Source organism: Phaseolus vulgaris, chromosome 10 (assembly GCF_051622355.1).
Source record: "Phaseolus vulgaris cultivar YP4 chromosome 10, ASM5162235v1, whole genome shotgun sequence".
Lineage (NCBI taxonomy): Eukaryota > Viridiplantae > Streptophyta > Magnoliopsida > Fabales > Fabaceae > Phaseolus > Phaseolus vulgaris.
Genome location: NC_143507.1, coordinates 17559112 through 17569614, shown reverse-complemented (window position 1 = coordinate 17569614; position 10503 = coordinate 17559112).

Here is a 10503-nt window from a genome sequence, read left to right as displayed (position 1 = left end):
GAGAAGGGGAAGATCGCTGCTGAATTGGGCCAAGTGCAAGTAGAATCCAAGAAGGTTGCTGAAGACCTTCTCCAGGCTCAAGAAACCAACGAACAACTCAAGAAGCAAGTTGAAGAGCTGGAGCAGCAGAATAAGGGGCTGAAAGAACAAGCTGAAGAACTCGAGAAACAGATTGAAGAGCTTAAGAAGCAAATTGAAGATCTTAATCTGAGTTCCGCCCAAATTCTGGCTGCTGGATTCGAGGCTGCGCGGGAACAGTTCGCCTGCTTGTTCCCCGATCTGGATCTCAGCATGGTGTCTCTGAACAACGAGGTGGTGGATGGAAAAGTGGTGCCCGCCGAAGACTAACCAATTTACTCCATCCACTGCTTTTATACTTTCCCTTTGTGTATAACTTGTAACAAACTTCATGTCTTTTCGTACATATGTTTTGAACTGATATTTACCGTTAATGACAAAGTCTGTGTATTTCTTCTTATGACTTCTTCAACTGCTTTAACTTTCCTTGCGTGATTTACTTCGAAGAAATGACTTAGCGAAATCGTAGGCACGATCTTGCACTTAACTGTTTCGAACCACTTTAACTTCAATCAATCACTTTAACAACTCGTAATCTTAGGGCAATTAACCTTAGCGTAAAATTACTCTTCAGGCAACAAACTTCAACTCAACTTTTGGCTTAAAACATTGATTCACCCGATCTGCTTCATCAAAACGGGTCTTTAGCTTTCTCGCCACTGTTTGACCTTACCTTTTCCTGGTCGCCAAAGACTCTTGGCGATATCAGCTTCTTTCTGGCTTCATGCCTTGGCCATTGTTCTTTTTATCTGGGGGTAGAGGCGTCTTTCGGATCCTTCTTTACCTTCCTGAACTTCAGAACAAGAGACCGGGTGGCTAGGCGCTCTCTTCGAACCTACCTTAGCCACCTTCCAAACTTCTTCCACCCTTTACACCATACCTGAACTCGTTCGAGACGAGAAGGGTTTTATCTTGCCTGAACTCGCTCATAGGCGAGAAGGTCTTTAACTCGCCTGAACTCGCTCATAGGCGAGAAGGTCTTTTACTTGCCTCCACATTGTCCCAGGGGTTACATCTTCTCGCCCCCAGAAACACTGAGGACTTTTCACTCTTCCTCGCCTGCGCTCGCTCGACGGCGAGGAGGTATTTATCTTGCCTCAGAACGCGCGAGGGCGCTGAGGTTTTTTAACTGGTGCCTCCGATCGCCGAAAAACGATGAGGACTTAAAACTCTTAACTGATGCCTCCAATCGCCGAAAAACGATGAGGACTTAAAACTCTTAACTGATGCCTCCGACCGCCGAAAAACGATGAGGACTTAAAACTTTTAACTGATGCCTCCGATCGCCGAAAAACGATGAGGACTTAAAACTTTTTAGAAAGCATGCAGTATATCTTTAACTTGCCTTAAGTCACATATAAGTGACAAGGTCTTTCTTCAAAACTTCTGAAAACAACAAGCACGCAATCTAAAACAACTTGTACTTTGAAAACTCTTATTTTATTGGGTGGCCTCGTTAAAAACCCTCCTTAGGGAAAAAAGAGTGCCCCCTTCAAACTATTTTAACAGAGACATCGTAATGTAACTTTGTGTTTATCCTTACTTACAAAGTTCTCAACTGTAATACAACTTCAGGTGCGTGGCGTTCCAGGTGAGAGGAATCGCCCCTCCTTCCAATGTCTCTAAGCGGTAGGCGCCGTTCCCGAGCGCCTCGGTTATTCTGAACGGTCCAGTCCACTTGGGCGACAGTTTATTCTCCATCTCGTATTGGTGGGCTTTCCTCATCACCAGGTCGCCTTCTCCAAACTGTCTCGGCATCACCTTCGAGTTATATCTTCGTTCAATCCTTCTCTTCACCGCTTCAGCCTTCAATCTCGCCTCTTCCCTGACCTTATCCAGTAGATCCAGGTTCAGCCTTCTCTCTTCATTCGAGTCTTCCTCTACAAAGTTCTGGAATCTCGGCGAGCTCTCCTGGATCTCTACTGGAATCATCGCATCACACCCATAGACCAAGCTGAACGGGGTCTCATGGGTTCCTGACTGCTCGGTGGTGTGGTATGCCCAGACTATACGGGGCACCTCCTCAGCCCAGCTTCCCTTGGCTTTTTCTAGCCTTCTCTTCAAACCTCTTAGCAGCACCCGATTAGCTGACTCCACCTGGCCATTTGTCTGAGGGTGCTCGACGGATGCAAACACTTGTTGAATTCCCACCCCTTCGCAAAGCTTCTTCAACAGGTGGCTTGCAAACTGAGTCCCATTGTCCGACACCAGGCGCTTAGGCACACCAAACCGGCACACAATGTTCTTCCACACGAAACCTTCGATCTTGTGTGCGGTGATCTGAGCCACTGGTTCTGCTTCGATCCACTTGGTGAAATACTCAATCGCCACCACCAAGTACTTCATCTGCTTGATCGCCAGCGGGAAAGGCCCCAGGATGTCGATTCCCCAGGTATGAGACGACCAAGGGCTGTAGATCGACTTCAACTCCTCGGGAGGCACCTTGTGCCAATCGGCGTGCTGTTGGCATTGTTTGCAACATTGGGCATACTTCTTGCAGTCTTCTCTCATCAATGGCCAGTAGTAACCTGCACGGAGAGTCCTCGCGGCCAGAGCTCGACCCTCGACGTGGCTTCCGCATATACCTTCGTGGAGCTCTGCCATGATTCTCGTGCACTTCTCGCCATGTACACATTCCAGGAGTGGGTGAGTGAACCCAAACCTGTACAGATCGCCATCAATCAACGTGTACTTGCTAGAATTTTTCTTTACCTTCCTAGCCTCTGTCGGATCCAGTGGGAGAAGGCCATCTGCCAGGCGTCGCTTGTACTGTGTTATCCAGGTGTCTGGCTCATGAATAGCACACACCTGCGTCATGTTCACCTTCTCTCCTCGACATGCTCTAATTCTCGGCGATCTCAGAGTTTCTTGCGTCAGGGACTTATGACTTCTCGCCGCTTTCTCCGTCGACTTGCTTATCTGAAGAACCAGGTGATCTGCCACAAATGCTCTTGGCGTCTTCAGAGTTTCTTGAATCACCGTCCTCTGTCTACCCCCGTTGCCTGAGCTGGCGAGCTTAGCTAGCAAGTCAGCTCGGGCATTCTGCTCTCTGGGCACATGCACTACTTCAAAGGAGGCAAAGGAACTTTTCAATTCCTGCACATACTCCAAGTAAGCCGCCATTTGTGGATCTTTAGCCTGGAACTCGCCTGTTACTTGCCCTGTGACTAGCAGCGAGTCACTCTTAGCCATTAGGACCCTGGCTCCCATCTCTTTGGCCAGCAAAATCCCGGCGATCAGCGCCTCATATTCTGCTTGATTGTTACTGGCTTTGAAGGCAAATCTCAAAGATTGTTCGATCAGCACGCCGTTGGGTCCTTCCAAAATGACTCCAGCACCGCTACCCTGCTGGTTCGACGATCCGTCCACCGAGAGTACCCAACGGAAATCGTCCCCTTTAACCCGTGTGGCCTCGGATGAGAGCTCAACCACGAAATCTGCAAAGATTTGCCCCTTGATCGGGCCTCGGGGCTCATATTTAATATCGAACTCTGACAATTCTACTGCCCACTTCACCATCCTTCCCGCAACGTCAGGCTTTTTCAAGACCTTCTGGATGGGCAGGTCAGTCATCACCAGTATGGTGAAGCTATGGAAATAGTGGCGCAACCTCCTCGCCGAAAATACCACAGCCAGCGCAACCTTTTCTAGGGCCTGATATCTCGTCTCGGGGCCATGCAACACCTTACTCACAAAATAAATAGGCTTCTGAGCCTGATCTTGATCCTGGGCGAGCACCGCACTCACTGCCCTCTCAGTTACAGCAAAATACAACCTGAGAGGGGTTCCCACCAGCGGTTTGCACAAAACCGGCGGGCTCGCCAGATACTCCTTCAGCTTGACGAAGGCTTCCTCGCACTCCTTCGTCCAAACAAACTTATTATTGCGCCTCAGGCACTGAAAATAGGGATGGCCCTTTTCTCCGCTAGCTGACACGAAGCGAGACAGGGCTGCCATCCGACCTGTTAGCTGCTGGACTTCCTTCACCGTAGCTGGGCTTCTCATCGCCAAGATGGCGGCACACTTATCAGGGTTGGCCTCTATGCCTCTTTCAGTCAAGAGGAAACCCAAAAACTTTTCAGCCTCCACGCCAAAAATGCATTTCTCTGGATTAAGCTTTAATCTGAACTTGGCGATCGTCGTGAACAATTCCTCCAAGTCTGCAACGTGCTTGCTCTTTTCCGGCGAGGTCACGACCATGTCATCGACGTACGCTTGCACGTTCCTTCCTAGCATCGGTGCAAGTACTCGATCCATCAGCCTCTGGTACGTGGCCCCCGCGTTCTTCAGCCCAAACGGCATCACCTTATAGCAGTAGCACGATCTCTCCGTCATGAAGGCTGTCTTCTCTTCATCCATGGGATGCATCTTGATCTGATTATACCCCGAGAAGGCATCCAGGAAGCTTAGCAACTTGCACCCTGCAGCACTATCTACCAGGGCGTCTATGCTTGGTAAAGGATACGAATCCTTTGGGCAAGCTTTGTTCAGGTCGGTGAAATCGACGCACATGCGCCATTTCCCGTTACTCTTCTTCACCAGTACGACATTTGCCAGCCATTCAGGGTACTGGACTTCCCTGATGTGGCCTGCAGCGAGGAGTTTCTGTGTCTCGTCCCTGATCGCCTGCCTCCTCTCCTCGTTGAACTTCCTTCTTCTTTGTCGTACCGGTCTCACCAAGCTATCCATCGCCAGATGATGGCACAGGAAGTCAGGATCGATCCCGGGCATGTCCGAAGCGGACCATGCAAATGCGTCCAGATGCCGCTCAATCACCTTGGCGATCTGGTCCTGGAGCTCAACCTTCAGGGATCTTCCCAACTTGAAGATCTTTCCCCCGATTTCCCTCTCGAGCCACTGCTCGACGGGTTTTGGCCTGGTTTCTCTGGCGATCACCGCCCTGGCGATTCCCAGTTCTCTCGCTTCCTCAGGGCGATTCCTTGCCTCTTCCTCTTCCAGACCGTCATTCCCCTCCCCTAGCTCAGCATCTACCATCTCCACGTCCCTTCCGGCGGTCTCTTCTGGCACCGTCGATCTAGGCTTCACACCAGGAGGCGGGGTGGTCGTTACGTAACTCACCGATCTCTTGTTTTTCAGGCTATTCTCATAGCACTTCCTTGCTTCCTTCTGATCGGATTTGATGGTGATAACCACCCCCTCCATGGACGGCAACTTCACCTTCATGTGCCGGGTCGATGGTATGGCACCTATCCTGTTGAGCGTGGGCCTTCCCAACAGGATGTTGTATGCTGAAGGAGCGTTTACAACGAGGTATTTGATTTTCTCCGTTCTTGAACCCGCCACATCTGTAAACGTTGTCCTCAATTCTATGTACCCCCTGACCTCCACCTGGTCACCAGCGAACCCATACAAACACCCTCCATAGGGCCTCAGCTGGTCAAGGGGCAGCTCTAGCTGCGTGAAAGTCGGCCAAAACATCACATCTGCCGAGCTTCCTTGGTCCACCAGCACCCTGTGGACCTTTCTTCCTGCTGTTATCAGCGAAATTACTATGGGATCGTTGTCATGAGGCACAACATCCCGGAGATCTTGCTTGGTGAATGTGATATCCACTTCCGGCGAGTGGTCTTCAAACATATCCACCGTCATCACAGACCTCGCGTACCTCTTCCTCTGTGATGCGGTGCATCCACCTCCTGAGAAACCCCCTGCAATGGTATGGATTTCTCCGTGCGTAGGCATCTCGTGCTGCTGAGCTTCAGCACCTGCTGGCTGAGAGCTCGACGCACCCCCCGTCCTTCTGTCCAGCAAGTAGTCATTTAGGAACCCGCTCTTTACCAGATCGTCGAGCTGGTATCCCAATGCTAAGCACGAGTCCACTGTATGGCCAAAGCCCTGGTGAAACTCATACCAGGCGTCTGGCTTTGGTCCCAGCACCCTGTCGCCCACCTTTTTTGGCGCCTTCAACCTAGCGGAAATATTGGGAATGGCGATCAGATCTGCCAATCCCATGACAAACTTGTGCTTAGGCGGGCGATTGAATTCCCGGCGTGCTGGTTGCTGGCGTCCTTGGCCCCTGCCTTTGTTCTTCCTTGGATCATAAGGATGGCGAGTCCTCTGATCCCTTCTGGCCGCCGCTGTCTCCAGCACTCTCTGCGGTTGGATCCTGGTCTGGGCGTGTGGCCCAGTGGGGGCCACGCTCCCTCTCTTCTCGACGACTTCGCTCTCGTCGGCGATGTGGGCCACCGCAAGTCGCCTAACCTCAGCGAACGTGGCGGGGTGTGCCCTGATCAACGCCTCGCAGAATGGTCCTGACAGCACGCCTTTCTTAAACGCATAGACTAGCATTTCTTCATCCTTGGCCGACGATCTGACCATCTGCGCCCCAAAACGATTCAGGTAGTCCCTGAGGGACTCTCCCTGATACTGCCTTATATCAAACAGGTCATAAGACACCCTGGACGGTGCCTTATTCACGATGTACTGCTCAACAAAAATCTTTGAGAACTGCTGGAAACTGGTTATGTGACCGTTAGGCAGGCTCACAAACCATTCCAGTGTCGTTCCCTGGAGCGTGCTCACAAACATCTTGCAATACACGGCGTCTGATCCCCCTGACAGCATCATCTGCGTATGGAACGTGGTGAGATGAGCTTCAGGATCCTCCACGCCGGTGAAAACAGCCTTAACCGGAACCACGCTCGCAGGAATGGGCGTGTCAGTAATCGCCTGATCGAAAGGCATAGGAAAAACGCGAGGTGGCGTCGACGGCGCGACCTCTTCAGCAACGGAACGCCCCTGCTGCTCCTGAAGAGCTTGACGCAGCTCCTCAGTCACCTTGCTAAGCTCGTCATTCCTGGCCCGAGAGGCGGCCAGGTCCTCGTGCATTCTCGCCTGCTCTATGCGCGAGGCTTCCACAGTTGCCTGCAACGAGCGCATAATCTCCACCATCTGCGCCATGGTCATGGCGGCGGCGCCTTCAGCAGCGACGGGCGCAACTGGACTTGAACGATTGCTTCTCATTTTTCTCATGAAACTCAGCGAATCACAGAAGGCAGCGAACAACACTCACTTCAGCTACGATCGATTCAGCGATCAATCGGAAAAACTGTGCGAAACTCCGCAAGAAAACTCAAGAACACCGCAAACCTCCAAACAAACCTGCAACTCCACCGGAAACCACCGCTTTTCCTGCGGATAACCAAACAAGCGAAAGAACTCAACTCCACCGAACAAATCACGCGTAAACAGCAGAAAAACCTCACTTCACCGATCAAAAACCCAAACGAACGGTATAAAACGCGAATTCACCGAACAAATCTCAAGCAAGCAGCGAACGATGGTTGCACCAACACACAACCACGCAGAAAACTTCAAAAACCTCCAAGAACTCACCCTGTGGATGGGAGCAAGTTTTACACGGCCCCACGGTGGGCGCCTGATGATCCTGCCTGTTGACCAGAACGTTGGAAACTGCCTCGTCAAAGGATCGACTTGCGCACTGCTTCAAACGTCCGTCCTTCTTCAAGATCCACCTTGATCCGATCGGTCATCGGTAGTCGATGACGTCAGCATCAGAGAACCACGTGGACCACTCGCAGGGTGACACGTGGGCTAAGTGGCAAAGAGGTAGGGGGACGATCGCCAAGAGAGGTGATCGGTGGTCAGTAACCAAGTTACCACCGACAGATCAGGCGGAAGAGAGGTCGGGGGATAGATCACCCAGAATGGTGATCGGTGGTCAGTAGCCAAGTGACCACCAGCAGACCAGTTCCCAGACTCGCGCCTGGAGGCAGAGCGCGAGTAGCGAATAAACACTGATCAGTCATCGGGTGTATTGTCATTGGGGTCTCGTGTTACACGCAGTTAAACCGGGACTAAGGTTCCCAGCGAGAGCGTTACGCATAGACCTCGCATGAGCACACCTCAAGGAATCATGCACGAGAGTGGCCTGAGGGAACTAGTAAGCCAGTCAGTGATTGGTGATTCCCTCAACCCATTACGTGCGTGTCATCCAGAAGGGTAAGTCGCCTACACAGAGAGTAACGTTCGGTGAGTGCGCCTAGACCAGCCACGCCCGACGTCCGCTCCTAAGAGTGTGCAATTTACCCAGATAAGAGAAGCATCCTAAGTTACTCCGCAAGGGCGTAGCTTAGGCGGACAAAGAGAGGCGCTAGAGCCCTTCCAGTAAGTGACGCGTGTGTGGTTAGATGTGAGTTGCAGGCCTCCACGTGTCACCATCTGAGAGGGGTGCGGTCCAGACAAAAGAGCACTCCGTACTGCTAAAGGTACAGACAGGCGCAGCCAAGCGCAGACATGCGCAGACTCTCACGCTCCCCATTGCTGATTCTGAAGGTACGCTTTCTTTGAAAAGCATGACAGGGTTCTGACACATGCCAGAAAAGCATAACAGAATTCTGTTATGCTCAGGAGCAGGGAAAGAGAGATAAAAGGCAGAATCAGAGTGAGAGTGAGGGGGGAGGAAAAAACAGAGTGCAAGTTTTACACACACACATTTTACTAAGTTCCCAGTTTCTGGTGGTTCTGTTGAACTAACTTGATCGTCGGAGTGCAAACGGCCGCTAGAGGCACCGTCTGTGTATTTTGCAGGTCACATCTTGAAGCCATCAGAGAGACAGAGTTCAGAAGGTGATTCTTCAGGAGACACAGTCGCGAAGACAGGGCAGAAAGTGTTACAAAGCGATTCACCCACGTCCAAGTTGCCGGCAGGATCACACCTCAAGAACCTGCAAAAGAACAGAGCGGCGCCGCTGCGGCCGATCGCACTCCAACGCCCAAGTCAGTGACCGAACCACCAAATACTAAGAGCAAGAACACTCAAGAAATCTCAAGGAACCGTGCAATGTTCTCTCTCACAGTGTGCTCTAGAACTCGCAAGCGTAAAGTGTATAATCTGAACGTGCGTACCTCAGAAAGTTCGTTGAGAACTCTTATATACCTGGTCACTTTCTCTCTCCTGGCAGTTACAGACCTGGACACGTGGCTCGTATCCAGTTGTACACGTGCCATCATCTGGAGCCTCCTTGACTTGGGCGCTGCTTCTGACTCTCTTTTTGGCTAAGTTACTTATGCATGGTACTGCCCAGTGCATAGCTAACTTGAGAGTGCGATCTCTACTGGAACGGGCGAGTTAGGGTGCTCTCGTACACCTTCCCTGTGGCCTCGCCGGCCGCCTTCATAATCTGCACCACCTTCATCTTCGGCGATGTGCTTTGTTCTGGCGATCTCCAATCACTTGGTCGCCTGAGTTTACCCTCTGGAGACTTCATCTTCAACTGGGCGATCGCTTGGCATCCTGAAGATCGGAGCACGCCAACTTAATAACTGGCGATTACACGAACCGCCCGACTTCCTTCCCTTCTGCAACTCTGGCTCCTTGTCCACACGCCTACTCTGTGGCTTGGTGCCACGTCATCACTTCCGACTACCAGGGCGGTACAGTAATGATGAAAAATAATCTCTTTTCAACACTTATTTTTATAATGATGTACCACATCAAAATTGATGTGGTGATTGATCCTGTTTTTAACAGATTTGAATGTGGCACTTTTAGGGAGATCACAGATTTGATTATGGCATTTTTTTGAGGGAGATGTTTCGAGTTATGATGAAATTGAATGAAATTTCTTTAATGTTTAAGTCAAAAATATTAATACTTGAATAGTAAATATTAAATATTAAATAAATGAAAAGTAAAAGAATTTGAATAGTAAATATGATATGAAATATTGAATGAATAAAAGTACACACTAGTATTTGTATTTATAAATACTCAAAACTATGCCATGTGTCATAGGATAGGATGTAAATTCAGAATCATTTCAAAATTTGTTATATATATCATATATTTATTTGTTAAGTGTTTATATTCATTCTTTTTAATATACGAATGGTTGTAATAAAATGTAATATTAACATCTCAATATTATTAGGAATAAATAGTTAAAAAGAATTTGGTATTATATACAAGTCCGTATGCAAGAGACATGTAAAATATAATTATATAGAGATTTCAATTGAAAAAAAATTATATATAAAATTGTTGTAGGTAATTCTTATATACGGATTTAAAATTTATATATACTAATATAGAAAGTATATTAACGAGGTTAAAAAAACATATAAATATGATTTTTTGAATTGTTATTACTTTGGATCTCTTCAACCGTCGTTATAAATGAATTATAATGACATATATAACAAACTGCCGTTACTTTGGCTGGTAAATAACTAATTTTTAAAATATATATATATATATATATATATATATATATATATATATATATATATATTAAAAACGGTTCCAACCGTCGTTATAAGTGTGATAGGTGTGTCTTTTTAAAAAATAAAAATAGGATTTCTAAAGACGGTTTCATGGAACCTTCGTTATATGTATCTTTTTCTTAAAAAATGTTTTACTTGATATATATACACTTCAAACCT